This window comes from Canis aureus, chromosome X (assembly GCF_053574225.1).
Source record: "Canis aureus isolate CA01 chromosome X, VMU_Caureus_v.1.0, whole genome shotgun sequence".
NCBI classification, from domain to species: Eukaryota; Metazoa; Chordata; class Mammalia; order Carnivora; family Canidae; genus Canis; species Canis aureus.
In genome coordinates, this window is record NC_135649.1 from 79,119,021 (window position 1) to 79,137,875 (window position 18,855).

Sequence of the window (18,855 nt, forward strand, 5' to 3'; positions counted from 1 at the left end):
ATGTATTCACAGGTGCAAATCCTCTATAAACTCTTTGGTAATAGCACTACCACCCCAAATAATACCAAGGAGAACAATAAAGATAATATTTATTGAGAGCTTACTAAATGCCTGGAGTAAGTGTTGTAAGGATTTTCCCAGAGGGGGGGCGGGGGGGTTGACCCCGGCGGCGCCCCTGTTGGCTCCAGCCCTCCACACCGCCTCCCTGCTTGCCCTCTTGCCCCCTACTCTTCCGCAGGCAGCTGGAGAGACTGTTAATTTTTAAACGTAAATCAAATCAAATCACGTCACCCTTCGTCGTGCCTCGAATCAAATCTAATTCCTTAGCGACCCTACAATCCTCTACCGTTGGGTTTGTTGGACCGAGAATAGCTCAAGCGCAGCCCCCTACAAGGTAGACTGCTCCACCGCGGAGGGAGTGCCTTCCCGAGGGGCAGGGGCGGGGCTCCTCAAGCGGTGGGGTGGAGCCTCAGATCCGGTGTGAAGAGAGCCGGAGGGGTAGGTTTTCCGCGGAGGGTGAGCGAGGGGAGCAGGGCTAAAGCAAGGCCCGAGGACTCGGCACGCTCCTGCGGGCTCTGCGGAGCTACTGCCACCGAGGTGAGCATCTTACCCTGGGTTGGGGGGCGGGCCCTGCTAGCGAGGCCATCCTCCGCTCCTCGCGGAGGGTTGTTCCCACGGGACCCTACGCGGAGTCGCGGAGGTGGCGGCCTTGGGGAGCCAGCGGGAGAGGCTGGTGAAGGGGCCCGGCGGCCTGCCCCAGCCCTCCCTCAACTCCGCCTTCTCTCCCCTCCCCCAGGCCTTGGCCGGCGCCAGCTAAAAGCTAGCCGCATCTTCTGGGGCTGCGGGGCAGCGGCAGGCAGCGCGGCGGGAGAGCGGCTGACAGTGCTGACAGTGGGGATGCGAGGTACCGGCATTAGTCGTGGCCAAGTGGCCTTAGAGAGGGAGTAGAGGCTAGGCCTTCGGCGTTTCTCTCAGGTTCTCGGAAGGCGGCCTCAGGAGGGGGAAGGTGAGGGGCCGCCAGGCAGGCTTCGCGGTAACTACTAGGCTTTGTATATGTATATTTTGGTATCTAAATGGTACTACACACACACACACACACGCACAAACATTCATTTCGGGTAATTGCCTTTTAAAAACTTAATATGTCTTGTAGCTCTTCATATACCAGGGAATCTAAATTTATCTCATTTATAAACAGCTGCATTGTACGATTGTACTACAGTTTATTTAACCATTTCCGATTGATGTACATTATCTTGTTTCCCTTGGGGGGGGGAGAAGGGCTATTACAAGCAATGCTATAATGAATGGGTTTGTATATATACGTTTCATGCACATGTATGAGTATTTCCGTAGGAGAAATTCTTAGAAGAGTAATCGCTACTCAAAGTGTATATGCATTTTGAATTTTGATACATTTGTCCAAATTGCCTTCCCAAAAGGCTATACTGATTTACACTCCCCAATGTTGTGCAATATTGCCCATTTTCCACAGTTATGCCAACATGGATTATTATCAATCTTTGTCATTTGGACTAATTTGAAGCGCAAAAAATGGTATGTCATTGTTTTCATTTGCATTTCTCTGATTACCAGTGAAATTGAACATATTTTTTATTTGTCCGATTACAAAAGTAAGTAGGCAAATATCTATAAGCAATAAGCATTTCAAAAATGTAATATTAATTACTCCATGCTCAGTAGCAAGAAAAATTAAAAAATACCTAGAAGTAAACTACAAAACTTTATTGAGGTATATAATAAAAGAATGTTTGCATACATGGAAAAGGAATATCACGCTTCTTGCTAAGAAGGCTCAATTTTGTAGTCCTGCCCATTTTTCCTATATTGATTTATACAATTGATGGAATTTCAATAAATATGCCAAGTTTTTGGAACTCAATACGATTCTAAAGTTCATCTAGAAAAAAGATGGCTAAGAATAACCGAGAAAATATTTTAAAAGATAAGTAAAGATGGGGCTATTTGTACTACCAGGTATTAAATATTGTACTCTAAGGAACAATATTTAAATTAGAATGGACAGAACAAAGCATTAGACTAGAAAAGCCCACAAATCGAGCCAGATTGGATCCAAGATTTATTGGAGAAACATTGTTGGCTAGACGTGGGAAAACTGCCATATTAAAAACTGCAAGCACGCACCCCCCCACCCCAGCTTGAATTTTCCTTTGAGGTCAGACTCCTTTGTTTGGCGAAAACCACTTTATTCAATCTTTTGGTTATGCCAAGGTAAAGGGTCAGGAGTTAAAAATTAGTGGCTTTAGAGCTAGAACTAACGATAAGAGCCCTTCGTTACATTAAGATGGATTCAGGTTAGCCTGCAGTGCGGCGAGGGAAGGAGTCAGGATATTATGTCTTAAAAAAATTTTCCCCCGATCTAATGGGCAAAAAGTGTTATGTCATTGTTTTCATTTGCATTTGTGAGCTTATTGTGAGACTGAACGTCTTTTATGTGTTAGTCCAGGATAATATGTGATTACTGGAGGCAGGTAACAATGGGAGACCCATTGCTTCTCTTCCAGAATGGAGTTTGGCTAATTGGTACAGATCTGTCCGGAAGCATGAGAATAAACAGGTTGACTTTTTAAATTTTCCTCAAGCACTAGGCTCTAGACACCTTAGATCGGGGGCGGAGGCAGTTTTCAGGACATGGCCGAGATTTGGCGCTGAGCTGTGTCATCGCGAGGTTTGGCAGCCAGCTCCGCAGTGGGTCGGAAACCTCGTGGTAGGCGAGATCCCTGCAGGACGGGAGGTTCCTCCCTTCCCCCCGAAAAACTCCCAGTCATTTTCATGAAGCCCCGCCTCTCTCCTTTTTAGGAGCATGCAATAGGTCTCGCGAGAGCTCGTGTTTCCTAAAGGCGAGGCGCGGGCCGTATCCTGCAGTGAATTCGAAGGTCTCGCAGAGACTAAAACGTAATATCGCGATAGTTCTGTCGGCGCATGCGGGAGCTGGCGGCGGCAGACTGACTCCGCCCCTCGGTGCTTCGTGAGGTTGTGCGTCATTTGCTTTTCGCTTCGCGTAGGGTGAGAGCGAAGCTGTAGCGACTTTGGCTTTGGTGGGAGGAGGGGTCTGGGAAGGGCTGGGCTCAGGCTTTTCCCGTCCGGTAAGAGATTCTCGCGGGATTGCGCGGAGGCGGCCGCGGTTCTGCTACGGACTGCAGCAGCCGCGGAGGCGGCAGTAGCCTCTTTGGGTCGTGCTGTTCTTACCTGGTGAGTTCTCGCGCGAGCGGGGCTACGTCCTCGTGGGATTCTTTCGCGGTGGCGGAGGTAGCTTGTGGGGTGGGGGGGGGCAGTGACTAGGGTCGGTCCGCCGCTGTTAAGATGGCGGCGGAAGCTGATGTCTGTCCGGCCAGGACCCGAGACTGAGGTGGTGGCTGTCCGGGTTTGTGACGCTTCCCGGGCAGCCGACGTTAAGGAGGTGACTGTCGGCGAAACACCGAGGTGCTAGTAAGCTGAACCTGGGGCAAAGACCAAGCTGTCTCTGTTCGAGGCGACACCATTTCCCGGGCCTCGGTCGCGTGTGGGCCCGCCTTTGCCCCCACCAATCGGTCAACGCCTCCGTTGTTGCCACTGCAGTGGGCGGGTTGGGAGGGTTGGGGGGGGGCAGGAGTCCTAGAGTTAGTTAAGGAGTGGGGTCGGGGGTTAGATTGGACCGTGGGGGAAAGGGAACCAACCTATGACGACTGGTTCCCTCCCCGCTACCTTTTTTTCAGGCCTGCCTCTGTTCTCCGCCCATTTAGCGGCCCAAATGAATCCCCTAGTTTTTCTTGAATTGAGGTGGGCTCTACTTTCTTAACTGGTTTGGTATTTGAACTAACGTTTAGGGGTCAAGCTTTAGTGTTTCTGACGTACTCCTCCTTTTTTCCCCCTAATTCTGTCCTCATCCACATGGATATTTGAGGTTCGTAAATTTAAGAGGGGTAATCAAAGCTTTCCCTGTCACCCCCTCCCCAGCCCCACTAAGGAAGAGCTTAGCCCAAGTCCCTTAGCCTGTCCTGTCACCCTCTTTTCCTTGGTCCCCTTGACGTAAGGCTTGAGTAGAGCCTTTCCCGTTCCGTGCATTTACTCCATCTTTGTGGCTAGAACTATACAGTAGCCTTCCGTTTCCTCAAGTCTTCATGCTTGTATGACCCTGATTCGAGTACAGGGCGGGTTTCTGAAACTTTGCAGACTGCTCAACCATTCTTAGATGGAACAATGAATGGGTTGGTGGCTGGATGATTGCAGATCTCTTGTTTTGGAGCTCTTAGCCTTCCCTTTCTCATAACGCCCCTATCCCCCCGCAAAAACCTAAAGAAAAGGCTGTAGAGGATAATCCTCCAGTAAACCAACTTTTGTCCTTTTCTGTCCCTTGACATCCCTCTTTGCAAGTTCTGGAACCGCCCCTTTTCCCTGCCTTCTTCTGAGTTGCTGAGTCGTCTTGGTCCGTGAACCTCTGTTTTTGCGCTAACCACCTTTTAACATGCTTCCCACTTAATTCTTTGATTCCCTACCTCCGTGTTCTTTTTTTCAAGAGCTGAATCCCCTAGAGAGAAGATATCCGCCTGTCAGTCTCCACTACATTTCCCTTCCATGTGATAGAAAGTAAAATAGCTTTGATTATCTTCTGACCCTCAATCATTGCCCTGTTCTACTTTCCTGTTCCCTTCCTCCGCTCCACCATTACTGTAAAGGATTCCCTATCGTTTCTTTTCTTTATAGATTACATGTTCAGTCAGCATTGTTTTCTGTTAGCCCCAATGTTGCCTAGATTGAGGAGACCTCAACATTCTCCGGTCAAGGGAGGCACCCTGGTATGGTGGAAATAACTGTGTGCTTTGGGTTCACATCGAACTTTGTGACCTTGAGCAAATTAGTTTTGTTCAGTTCATCTGTATAATAGGAATAGTGGCGCTCATAGTAGCTAGAATTAGTTTGTAAAGTGCCCAGCTTATGTTAGGCACACAATATATTGTGGTTACTTTTTCTTGGTGGAAGAACAGGTTGGAAGATGGATCTGTTTCATATAGTAGTTTTATGACCTGGGGAAAAAAAATAAGAGATTTTTATTCTTCTAATTGTAAGTTTTTAGTATATTTCTAGGCCAGCGTGGTCGTTTTTGTAGTTTTTTTTTCCCCCCTTTTTCTCCAGTGGTTCATGATGTTTGATTGTGATTCCTACCTGTGTTAACCTACTAGTGTAGGAATTTTAGTGCAAAGTCACTATCTTGAAATGACAACTAGCCATAAAGGTTCCTATCAAGAACCACACCCAGGTGTGCTGCCTTTTAGAAGGGATGCCTCATCCCTTGCATACTCCTACCTTTCATTCAAAAAGAGTTTATTCTGTTATTCACTCAAAGATGAAATTTATTGTCATGCTTTTCACAGTAATCAAGGGAACTTCTACCAGCTAGTTTTCAAGTATTCATACTGCTTTTCCCTTGCCTCCTTTCTTTGGTTCCTCAGATCAGTGTGGTGATCTATTTGGCTATACCTGCACAGGGTAATTCCTAGCTGAGAGAATTTAGGAAAGTTGCTTGGAATACCAAGCTTCTTTCCCATAGCAAATTACTGTCAGTTCTTTAATACACTACCTCCTGTTGTGTTTTGCCATTTTATATTTCCTGGCATTCTTATTAAATTATTAATTAAATTCTCATTAAATTCTAAATTAAATTAAAGAAGTGAGTGTATTCAGTTTGAAAGTCTTACTGTTAATATATTGATTAGACCAATATGAAACTGAATACTTTTATCTATCACCTTGGCCAGGTGATGAGGTTTGAAATAGGAATATGATGGTGAAAAGTTTACCGAGGATTAAAGATTACCATGGGTAACCATCTGGTAATTATATGGACACTAATTTTGAGTGTTAGGGTTTGCTTTGTTCAGTTTAAAGTGCTTTGGAGGTAATAGGATTTCCCCCTTTTTCATTGGGAGGACAGAAGAGCACTTTCTGCTCTTGAGATACTGCCTTGGAGTTCTTTGCAAATGTCTAGCAATGAATCAGAAATTAACTAAACCTTAATTTGACTCTTGTCATTCAGAACTAGAATAAATCTGGGAATGATAATTTAGGTATGACCTAAAAGATTTAATTTATTCTAGGTAGATCTCTAAAAAGAGAGGAAAGAGTGGCAATACTAGTTAAAAGCTTTGTCTAAGGTTCAGTGGCAAAGTTCAGCCTGAGTTTCCCAGGTGTTTATCAGTTGTCTCCCAGTATGCCCAAAAAGTGTATGTGAAGGTGAAAAGTAGTTTCTGTATGTGCATTTTTTTCCACAAAAAAATAATAAATTTAGCGTTGCCTTAGTATCAATTTATAGTGAGGATGTAAAATTGTAATTACTATCCCCTATAATTTCATTGGGTTTGAGGATGGAGATGAGTTTTCAAAGGTGTTGCCTAGATGTCAGAATAGAATAATTGGTTTGGCTCTTGGTTCTGAATTCTTGTTGCTGTTTAAAGCAAGTCCTTAAAAATGCAAATTGATATGTAAGAGCTATTGCTTAAGAAATAACAACTGTGATCATGTTTGAACATTGATATAATGATTAACTCCCCCATACTCTAATAAATGTATCTCTCTCTCCCCCTACCTTTTTTTTTTTTTTTTTTTTGTAGGTCCTCCAATAGTCTGACCTGAGTGGGTTAGCACTCCGGAGGAACTAGCTGACCAACTTGGTCAGGAAGGTTCAGGAAACTGTTGGAGAAGTGTTGGGATTTCCCACCAGGATGAGCATGATTGGCTGTGATTTTAGGTTAGTTTTTGTAGATCTTTGGGTAGTATTTGTATTTTACTTCCTGGAATGGAGTTGGGGGTGGTATATGTATTTCCATTCTGTAAATGAGCTACTTTGATTTCTTCCATTGTTTGGATCTGATGTGGCACTGGCTGCTTCTTGTATTATTGTTTAAATGAATTCTGTCTGTACATGATTTTTAAATCACCCTAAGCACCATTCAAAAAATAAAATTGCAAGATATTATGTCTAATCCTTTTTCAGTTATGAAAAATGTCAGACATACACAAATCAGATAGTATAGTGATCTCCCTGTGTATCCATCACCATGTTTAACAGTTACCAACTTGTAGCCATTCTGCTTCATCTGTACTTCTACCTACTGTGCCCACCCATTTTTTTTTATTTTTTAATGTTTGCTGGTTGTTTTTTTTTTTAATATTTATTCATGAGAGACACAGAGAGACAGAGACACAGGCAGAGGGAGAAGCAGGCCCCATGCAGGGAACCCGACGTGGGACTTGATCCTGGGTCTCTAGGATCATGCCCTAGGCTGAAGGCGACGCTAAACCACTGAGCCACCCGGGCTGCCCCCCACCCGTTATTTTGAAATAAATCCCTACTGTCATATTTTTACTTGCCAAATACTTCTATGTCTGAAAGAAAAGGGCTTTTTAAACATAACTTCAAAACCACTATCACAACTCAAAAAATTAATAATGATTTTTGAAGATTCCAAATATGAAGCTAATATTCACATTTTACTTTGAGTTAAAGTCCAAAGAAAATCCATTTATCACAAAGGTGGATTGATATATATTTTTTAAATCTATTTTAATCTGCAGGTTCCCTCCCTTTTGTTTTTTTCTTGATTTATTTGTTGAAGAAATTGTTGTGTAACTTCCCTCGTATTTGGTGACTGTACCCCAGCAGTGGTATCTAACCCATTCTTACTAAGTTAAAGACCCTGGAGGACCCCCCCCCCTCCATTATAATGGAACAAAGGCAGTAATCTCCTGTATCCCAGTTGGAGTTGATACTGCTGGCCTAGGCACTATCCCAAAATAACTAGTCATGGATTCCCTTTTCTGTGGCAGAGTCTGATTTAATTGATACCTGACCTCAGTTTCATGTCTTGGCTCTGCTTACTGCTCCACATGAAAAGTAGGCCTCCTTATGGAAGAAGCTAATGTTTCCTAGATAATGACCTGAGTGTGCCTTTGGGATTTTTTATGGTTTCAATTTCCTTAGGTGGTTTAGTTATTTTTATACTATCTTACAATGTTGCTTTTTATTCTTTTGATGTTGGTATCAGCTGCTCTGACCCATAACTTCTAAGCTATTAAGACTTAGTGATGAGTTCTTCTGGCTATAATACAGTTTTTGAAATGGCAATACTAAACAATTTTTTTATTTTATTTTTTTTAATACTAAACAATTTTTGAGAGCTTCCACTTACATCCTAATTTTCAGCTATTAATATGCAACCATAGTTTTCCTTTTGTTATTTTTCATTTTATTTCTTTTGGAAATGATGATCCACAGCATAAAATCCTTTAAATATTTCATTTCTGTCCTTGTGCAGAATTGGTTATCTTGGGATCTATTGTATGTCCCTTCCATAGTCAAAACCTGGGAATGGATTTTGGACATCTAGATAGGCTCCAGCCAGCCTTTGACTTAAGCACAAATGTGAGCAGAGCAAGATCACTTGTGCCTACCTTTAAAATGAGGGTTATTCTGAGTTGAGGGGCAGAGAGGGTAGAGTTCATGAATGAACGTTTTTGAAGTATCTAGATGAAATATGATTTTGAATCACCAGTGCTATGGTTCATGAGTTCAGGCTTTTCAGTTCTTTGTTCATTAATGGAGAAATCAGATCACTAGTTGAAAAGTGACTATTTAGGGACGCCTGGGTGGCTCAGTGGTTGAGCAACTGCCTTCAATTCAGGGTATGATCCCAGAGATCGGGGATCAAGTCCCACATCAGGCTCCCTGCGAGGAACCTGCTTCTCCAACTCTGCCTATGTCTGCCTTCTCTCTCTCTCATGAATAAATACATAAAATATTTTTTTTAAAAAGGTGATTATTTAAAGAAGTGATTTCTTGGGAATTCCAGTGAAGTCCATTCAACAAAATATTTTGGGCATATTAGAAATAGTGGTTAGATATTTACTCCTGTCTTCAGTTTTCTGTAGTTATTAGGAAGTTTGAACAAAGTCACTTAAACCTTCTAATCCAGAGTTTTGAATCTGGGATAACTGGATTTTTGGAACAGTTTTATACAGTAGGCATTTCAATATTTGAATTGTTTCCGGAGTTTTTAACAGCTACAGGTTTATAATGGCAATGCTGTTGATTTTTTTCTCTTTTGTTGCATGTTTTCAACCATGGGTTCAAAGTATTATTGAAATGCCAGACTTGATTGCTTTGAAAATGTTTGCCCTTCACATCCTGAGTTACCTTTCCTACCGTTACGTTATGTTAAAATTTGATGTGTAGCTGTAACCATATTAGGCTCCTTTACAATGATTGCACTATGTATAAGGTTGATAGTCGCAAATACTTGGGCTCTGGATGTTTTGCTGTATTGTTCTCTGACTTGTTTCCTCAATGACTGGGTATCAGATGTTTATATGTTAATGTCAGGGATAATTCAGCTCAGAAGATTCTTTGGAAGCCCTCTCATTTGATGTGTCATAGGGGTTAAGTTGCTAAAACTTGATGTACTTGTTAACCAGCTTGGTCTTCTGGTTATTGAAATGCTTTCAGATAGTGTGAAAGAGTGGCTCTCTCTGAGTAAAACAACTGTAGGTTTTGTTTGGGCCGTTCATACTGAGCATTTTCACATTTTAGTGCCCTTAAAAAGCGTTTCTTTTTTTAGGTTTTTAAAATGTTATTTGTCAGAGAGCACACAAGCAAGGAGAGTGGCAGGCAGAGGGAGAAGCAGGCTTCCCACTGAGCGAGGAGCCTGGTGCAGGACTCAGTCCCAGGACCCTGGAATCATGACCTGAGCTGAAGGCAGACACTTAAACGACTGAGCCACCCAGGCGTCCCCAGTGCCCTTAAAAAGTTCTTAATCATTTGGCTTTAAAAAATTACAGACATGGATTGATCTCAGAATGTGATTTTTCAAAAAGTTGGAATTTCTTTTAGCTTCGTATGAATATTAAATGGAGATCCATATTGTAGATAATTCAGTCTGAATTACTAATTGGACTAGAGGAATGTGAAAGTTCTTTTTCAAGCCCTAGATTCTGATTGTATAGTGACTTAAAGGGACTAGGAGTAGGGAGATTCAAATATTATGGAATGACCTTTTATTTTTTTAAATAAATTTATTTTTTATTGGTGTTCAATTTGTCAACATACAGAATAACACCCAGTGCTCATCCCATCAAGTGCCCACCTCCATGCCTGCCACCCAGTCACCCCCCACCCACCTCCCCTTCCACCACCCCCAGTTCGTTTCCCAGAGTTAGGAGTCTTTCATGTTCTGTGGAATGACCTTTTAATATAATCATTTAGATTTTAAAGATTGGTAAATGTGAATGTACTGCCATGAATTCATGTACCATCTTTAGTATAACCCAGATTTTAAGTCCTTATAATTAGATACTTGAGATAATTGTTTTGGAAATGCTGGGATATAGTATTTGGTAGCTGCTTATGTTTTGGAATGCTTTTGGAAGATTGCTTTTTTAATGATAACATTATTTGCTGTAATTATTTTATTATTTGCCTCTGTGTATTAGACCTATTTCTCCTTGTCTTTGCATTTTTTTCTTCCACTAATTCTTTATTATTGCATTCTGCCAATTGAGTTCTTACAAGTGGGAAGATCTTTCAGCATAGTGATTAAGAACATGGACTCTGGAGCCAGGCTCCTTAGGTTCAAGTTTTTACCAGTTATCATCTTGTGCAAATTATTTAACCTCTGTGCCACAGTTCTTAATCTGTAAAATGCTAATAGTGTTACCTGTGTCATAGGGTTTTGGAGAAGTTTAACTGAGTTAATGCATATAAAGTGCTTAGAACAGTAGCTCTGAAACTTTAGGGAACATCAAAATCACCTAGAGGGCTTGCTGAAGCTGGGCTCCAACCCAGAGGTTCTGATCCTGTAGATCTGGAAGGGACCCGAGAATTTGCATTTCCAGCAAGTTTCTAGGAGATGCTGATGTTGATGGTCAGGGAATCAGTTGGAATAGAACAATGCTTGGCAGAGTGTTAACTGCTTTTTTTCTGGACTGATTTCTCAGTCCCTGAGTAAAACACTTCACTTTCCAGTGCTGTTTAGTACTGCTGTGAGCTAGAAGCCGTTTTGAAATCCTTTGTTGCAGTGGTTCTTAAAATGTGGTCCCCAGATTAACGGCAGCAACAGCCTCTGGGAACTTGTCAGAAATGCAAATTCTTGGGCTCCACCCCAGTCTTTATTTTAAAAGTGTGTCTTGGTTTAACTGGGGTGTCTTAGACTTTACAGAGTTTTATTGAGATAGTCCCATAGCATACAACTCATCCACTTAAAGCATACAGTGGTTTTTAGTGTTCACAGTCATACACATCAATTTTAAAACATTTTCATCACCCAAGTAACTCATTAGTAGCGACTCCCTTTCTCCCAACCACCCCAGCCTGTGGTAACCACTAATTACGTTCTGATTTGCCTAGTCTGGGCATTTCATACAAATAGAATCATATCATACATAAGCAACTTTAATGTGATTAAAGTGCTTCCTTTTTATTGTAACAAATAGAATACAGGTAGGGAAAACCACCCCAAAACAAATCTACAGTTTAATAAATTATTTTAAGGCAAACACTTTTGTAACTCAAGAAATGAACTTTACCTGTTATCCTAGAAGTCCTTGCATTGGCCATCCCTGTCACAGCATCCTCTGTCTCCAGAAGGTATCGACTCCTCTGACTTTATAGTGATCACTTGCATTCTGTTCTGGTTTTATCCAAGTGTGCATCCTTGGACAGTATAATTTGTTTTGTCCACTTTTTGAAACTTGATGTATTTTAAATACCTGTAGCTTCCCTTTCTTTCTTTTTCTTATACTATATCTGTTGAATAACTCAGGCCATTTGACCTGTGGAGTTTCCCACAGACTGAATTTTGCTTATTGCATACTCAGTACTGTTCTCAACATGTTCCTCCATCCTTTATGTTTCCTGCAAATTGATAGTGGATCCAGAGGCTTTTATAAATTCAGGTTCATTTCCTTTGGCAAGAATATTGGTGGTGGTGTGTTTATTCACAACACTCATTAAGTTGTAATGATGTCTTGTGGTTTTTTTTTTTTTTTGTATTAACAGCCATTTCTGCCTAAAGCCTAGATCGATTAGTTCATTGGTAATGTCAAAATGATAATGTTCTAACGCTGTCATTTTGTTTTCGTACATTAGGTGGAATAATTTTACAAGGTTACTCAGTGATAACAGTTTGTATGAGAAGGGTAGGATAATTGCTGAATTAAAAAATATTTTTTTTAAATTTTTTTTTTTATTTATGATAGTCACACAGAGAGAGGGAGAGGCAGAGACACAGGCAGAGGGAGAAGCAGGCTCCATGCACCAGGAGCCCGACATGGGATTCGATCCCGGGTCTCCAGGATCGCGCCCTGGGTCAAAGGCAGGCGCCAAACCACTGCGCCACCCAGGGATCCCCTAAAAAATATTTTTTTTCTGGGCACTTAATAGTTCTGTCACTTTGAGCAAATTAATTTATCACTTGCCTCATCTGGAGAAAATAACTTTATTGTGGGATTATTGGGATTAAATGGGGAAATGTAGGTTGTTAGTACACTCCACGTGGTCAGCAGATGGTCATTTCTTTAACATACTATTTCACTTAACCCCTCCAACAGCTCAGGGATGGGCAGTCGCAGTGGTCAAGTGATGGCCAGTTAGCAAAGCCTGTCTGGACCCTTCAGGTCTGTGTTGGATCACCAGTGGTGGGGAGGAAAGGGGTTTGTACTTTGGTCATTTGGGGGCTGACTCTGGCCGGTGAAAACTGAGTGTTCCACCAGAGTAGTTTCTTACTTTGCCAAGAGGTAGGAGTCACATTCACACCCTCTGAAGAGTCTTACCCATTTCTGTGGTTGCCTTGATCTCCCTACAGCTACATAGCCCCCTACTGTTCAGCTTTGTTCTGTTCAAGGTTCTGCTGTAACCTTAGTAACCTTAACCCATAATGAGTCTTCCTCATGGTCATCAGTATCACCACTATTAACATACTTGAGTAGCACCGTATATAGCAGATTAGAAAAGAGGTAAATATTATCCATCACTTTTAACATTTTATTACTGAAGTATAGTGCATGGCACATAGTGCTCAATAAATTTGAGGCCATTATTTTGAAAATTATATTTTTTCCCCTCACATCTTAACCTCTTTTTAGTTCAGTAACCATTTACTGGTGTTTTTAAGTACAAGGAGCTAGGGACAAAATGAATGAGAGTTGGTCTCTTCACTTAAGAAACTCAGTCCATTTAAGGACTGAGATAATGTTTAAAGTTCCTTATTAATTAGCCTTTTCTTTTATGTTGTCATTTTCCCCCTGCTTTGTCCATGTGTGATATAACCTGTTTTTCAAGGCTCTCCTTAGCTCTGTATCCCTCGTCTTTGAGACTGATACTCTGTGAGAAAGCCTGCAGTTGTCTTCTATGAATACAGGGCAGTAGCAAGAAAAACCTTTGGGCCAAGATTGGATTTCAAAGTGGCACATGTGGTTGACACTACAGTATCAGCTTATGGACCTATAACTGGTTTCCAGTCTCTATCCTATTGCTTTAACTGTCTTCCTTCTGCCCCACCCCCCCCATCATTCCCAAGATGTTTGTTATATAAAGGTAGAGGCTCCTATACCTAATTATTGATCTATAAAGTATGTAAAGAGACAGCTGTGCTTCATAAAATTTAGGGTTTAACTGTGCCTCAGGTTTCATTCTCACCTATCGATTGGTAATCAAAAAGCCTACTTCATAAGTTGCTGTGAGCATTAAAGTGAGATGATGTGTTATTTAAAATGTTTAAATTATACAGTATACTACAAAGATAAGGCCATTGTAACTTATGTAAATTAAATACTTAATAGCTATATTACTTGGGGCAAATTACTTCACTGAGCCAGTTTCCTCATCCTTTTAATGAGGATGAGATATCTCATTCTCTGAACAAATATTTGAGGACATAATAATGTCAGATGATGGAAATTCAATGATAAGCAACTAGAGAGTGGTCTACTAGGAGAGGGAGACTTGTAAATCACAGAGGGATCAGTACAATGACAGTGAACAAAATGTGCTATAGAAGTTTATAGGAGGGCATCAGAGAATGTCACATAGAATTTTGTTAGGGTTAAACAAGGTACACGATGAACTAGAAAAATGCTTTACAAAAATGAAGTTAGTTAAATGTATCCCAAATGAATGAATAGCCTCAACCAGTATTTAATTTCTTAACAAGACTTGAAACTAGAAACTAGAAACAGACTTTCTTAACAGAAACTAGAAAATTATAAAAGTGGGTAAAAAAAATCCTTTTAGATATAAGTAGTACTTTCAGGATATCCTATTATAGGAGCATATAACACCCTAGTGGAGCTTTTTAGTGTTTATTTCTTTAAGCTGGATTTCATAAGCTCCACTAGGGTGTTATATGCTCCTATAATAGGATATCCTGAAAGTACTACTTATATCTAAAAGGATTTTTTTTACCCACTTTTATAATTTTCTAGTTTCTGTTACTGAATTAATTTAGGAAAAACTAGAAAATGTGTTCTTATTTTGGAAAAAGATTCCTACTCCCACAAAAATATTCAGTCATCATTAACATTTTGGTTGGTATGCTCCCATCTTAATGATAAGAGTAACGTTTTAAAAATAAGAGCCGTAGAAAATTAGGGACAGGCTTTTCCCAGAATAGGAACTAAAACTGTCTGGTAACAAGAAAAGATACTCAAACTAAATACCAGAAATGCAAATTAAAATGAGATTTTTTTTAACCATTAGATTGGCAAAAAATAATTAGGTAATATCAAGTCATGGCAAAAATACAAGAAGAAGAGTATGGTCTTAGATACTGCCCACAAGTGGTATAAGTTATAGCTATTTATGTGGAGATTATTTTGGCAAGCTGCAAGATAGTATGTACTCTATGGTGCTATTTATATATTTTTTAAGAGCTAAACTGATTATTTGGAAGGAGTGGTTAAGGTAAGGAACTTCAGCTCTTTCTGTAATTGCATTTCTTTTTCTGAGAAACTTAAAATACACTGAAGAATACAGAGAATAATGTAACAAAAACCCTTTCCCTACCCCTACCCTTGAACTGATCATCTTTAACATTTATTTTTGCCTCATCTTTTATTGGGGAGGTGTGACATGAAGGGTAATACTTAAGTACTTTAACTCAATAATCTCCTCCCCACTGTGATCTTTACCATGAATTGTTTAAATTGTTATACTGTGCGAATGGTATAAATTATTCTTGTAAGTAGAAATTTTAAAACTATGTGATGTTCACACAATTTATTAGTTGTGTAATATTGCTTGCATTATTTAGTCTTTGTTCATTTTATTGTAGTTTTTGGTTGAAAATGCTTTCCTGACTTTATTTTTAAGTAATGGTCCTCATGTCCTCATGATTATAGTGGTATATATGGTTTATTGTATATGGTATATTGGTTATACACGTAAGCACAGAAATCTGCCATTCAGATAAATACTATTAGTATGCTGGTACACAATATATTCTTGCAAGGGTTTTCTTTATGCTTGTGTAGCAAAAGCACACTTTTCCCCCAAAACTTTACTCTTTAAAAATGTAATTCATAACTTTGCCTCCAACTTTTTATTGTGAAAATTTTCAAACATAAAAATGCTGAAAGAATAGCATATTGAGCATCTGTATATCACCAGCTATATCTAACAATAGTTAAAATTTGCCATATTTAATTTATATGTATGTACATGTGTCTTTAATTTTTCTGTAGCATATGAAGTGAGAGCGACAGTTCATCCTTAAATGTTTTAGCAGGCATGTCTTAATAAGGACCTACAATATATACAATACCTTTTATCACACCTAGGAAATTTGTTCTTTTTCTTAATATTATCTAATATCCAGTCCATATTCACATTTCCTTAATTGTCTTTTTTAAAGCTGTTTGTCCAAATCAATATAGAAATGGGTTTTTTTTATTGGAGTTCAGTTTGCCAACATATATCATAACACCCAGTGCTCATCCTGTCAAGTGCCCCCCTCAGGGCCCATCACCCAGTCACCCCATCCCCCGCCCACCTCCCTTTCCACTACCCCTTGTTCATTTCCCAGAGTTAGGTGTCTCTTGTCTTCTGTCACCCTAACTGATATTTTCACTCATTTTCTCTCCTTTCCCCTGTATTCCCTTTCACTGTTATATTCCCCAAATGAATGAGACCATATAATGTTTGTCCTTCTCCAGTTGACTTACTTCACTCAGCATAATACCCTCCAATTCCCTCCACGTCGAAGCAATGGTGGGTATCTGTCGTTTCTAATGGCTGAGTAATATTCCATTGTATACATAGACCACATCTTCTTTATCCATTCATCTTTCGATGGACACCAAGGCTCCTTCCACAGTTTGGCTATTGTGGACATTGCTGCTATAAACATCGGGGTGCAGGTGTCCTGGCGTTTCACTGCATCTGTATCTTTGGGGTAAATCCCCAGCAGTGCAATTGCTGGGTCGTAGGGCAGGAATATTTTTAACTCTTTGAGGAACCTCCACACAGTTTTCCAGAGTGGCTGTATCAGTTCACATTCCCACCAAGAGCGCAAGAGGGTTCCCCTTTCTCCACATCCTCTCCAACATTTGTTGTTTCCTGTCTTGTTAATTTTCCCCATTCTCACTGGTGTGAGGTGGTATCTCATTGTGGTTTGGATTTGTATTTCCCTGATGGCAAGTGATGCGGAGCATTTTCTCATGTGCTTGTTAGCCATGTCTGTGTCTTCCTCTGTGAGATTTCTGTTCATGTCTTTTGCCCATTTCATGATTGGATTGTTTGTTTCTTTGCTGTTGAGTTTAATACGTTCTTTATAGGTCTTGGATACTAGCCCTTTTTCTTTTTTTTCTTTTTCTTTTTATTTTTATTTATTTATGATAGTCACACAGAGAGAGAGAGAGAGGCAGAGACACAGGCAGAGGGAGAAGCAGGCTCCATGCACCGGGAGCCCGATTGGGTCTCCAGGATCGCGCCCTGGGCCAAAGGCAGGCGCCAAACCGCTGCGCCACCCAGGGATCCCACTAGCCCTTTTTCTGATAGGTCATTTGCAGATATCTTCTCCCATTCTGCAGGTTGTCTTTTAGTTTTGTTGACTGTTTCTTTTGCTGTGCAGAAGCTTTTTATCTTGATTAAGTCCCGATAGTTCATTTTTGCTTTTGTTTCTCTTGCCTTCATAGATGTATCTTGCAAGAAGTTGCTATGGCCAAGTTCAAAAAAGGTGTTGCCTGTGTTCTCCTCTAGGATTTTGATTGAATCTTGTCTCACATTTAGATCTTTCCTCCATTTTGAGTTTATCTTTGTGTATGGTGTAAGAGAATGGTGTAGTTTTTGCTGTTCCCACTTAGTATATTAATCTCTGTTCCTTGTCATAATGTAATATGACAGTGCTTTTAATGGCTACATTATGTTCTATTGTATAGAATATATAATAATTTATCAACTAAGTCCTATTGTTCAAACCTTAAAGTCCTCGTTTTCCATGATCTTTAAACAATGCTTCTTAGCACACAGTAGACCATTTGGTGAACAGGTGTTGAATAGAGGAAAGAAGCTTAAGAACATCTGAATGAGAAGTCTTTGTGACATTATGTTTACTTAAGAAATTTCTAGAACTGGAATGCAAAAATATAAAGGGCTTTTGGTACTTATTAAATTGCTCTTTAGAAAGACTATCCTGCATTATTCACTGTGTTTAGTATATAATGCTTGTTGACTTAGAGTATGACAGCACCTCAGGCTAAGCCTTGATACATTAGTATTAGAGAAGAGCATAAATCAAGATAGAATCCAGTATCATTTCTATAGGTGACTCTCTCCTTACATCTATACCTACTGCCATAATTTGTAGGAGCTAGCTTGACTCCTCCACCCTAGAGTGCCTTATAATCTTTTGACCTAATCTGGGGCTCCATTTCCCTGCTCCTCAAATTTTCTTAACTGTCTTGGCAAGGCCATCCTTAAGAGGAAGTATAGTCTGGAGGGATGCAGATATCACTTGAAGACAACCTTTTACATAGAGCATTTTTATTTTTGCTTTTTAAAAGTAAAGGCAGGCTGCTTGCATAGTTAATTCAAATCTCTACCTCTAGCAAAGCAAATTACCAGTGGATTTAAAATGGTTGTTTTTTTCTGTGTCCAATGTAAGAGCTGAATAAGAGCCTATATTTGATATTATCCATATCAAACTCTTTATTTTATAGGCCCAGATTAGGGGAAGTGATTTGTCCAAGATAACAAATGTTGCTGGTTAGTGGTGGAGTTGGGCATTGAACCCAGGTTAATCTAGTCCAGTATTTTTTCACTGTGCTATATCTTTTCTTAAAACTGAACTTAATCTGTTTCTAAATGTGCCAGGAGATGTCATCCATAGAAGTATAGAATAAGTGACCCCATCCTATAAGAAAGTTACCCCCAAAAAAGGGGGAGTAGAGAGGTAAATGAGAAAAAGTCCAAAAACTCAGTTTCTTTGAAAGCCCTTTTGACTGTAGGTGTTATTTTTCAACACGGGGTCAATTTTGAGCTCTTTCAGGAGACATTTCTATGTGTTTTCATGCATATGCATGTTCATGGATGCCATAAGCCTGTAGATAAGTCTGAATTTCCTCTTTGTAAAACTTTCAAGTTAGTGTTTTCTAAGCCCATCTTTTTTCCCCTAAGCCTATCTATTTATATTTATTCCTTTTCAATTGTTTTATTTATTTTTTATTTTTTTAAAGATTTTGTTTGTTTATTCATAGAGACACAGAAAGAGAGAGGCAGAGACACAGGCAGAGGGAGAAGCAGGCTCCATGCAGGAAGCCTGACATGGGACTCGATCCTGGGTCTCCAGGATT

The 18,855-nt window shown here is 40.2% G+C and overlaps 1 protein-coding gene across 16 annotated transcripts in view; it reads left to right on the forward strand.

Annotated features, from left to right (window-relative positions):
* The first annotated feature begins 449 nt into the window (after positions 1 to 449).
* HUWE1 (HECT, UBA and WWE domain containing E3 ubiquitin protein ligase 1) overlaps positions 450 to 18,855 on the forward strand; it is a 172,454-nt gene continuing 154,048 nt past the window's right edge. For 11 of the 16 annotated variants that reach the window (XM_077887705.1, XM_077887712.1, XM_077887711.1 and 8 more), the window contains exons 1-3: positions 451 to 597; positions 797 to 904; positions 6,630 to 6,766. The gene's annotated coding sequence lies outside the window, so the exon portion shown is untranslated. Of the gene's footprint in view, positions 598 to 796; positions 905 to 3,041; positions 3,235 to 3,453; positions 3,472 to 6,629; positions 6,767 to 18,855 lie in introns of those variants that run through there. The other 5 variants (XM_077887718.1, XM_077887710.1, XM_077887707.1 and 2 more) reach the window with 5 other exon arrangements.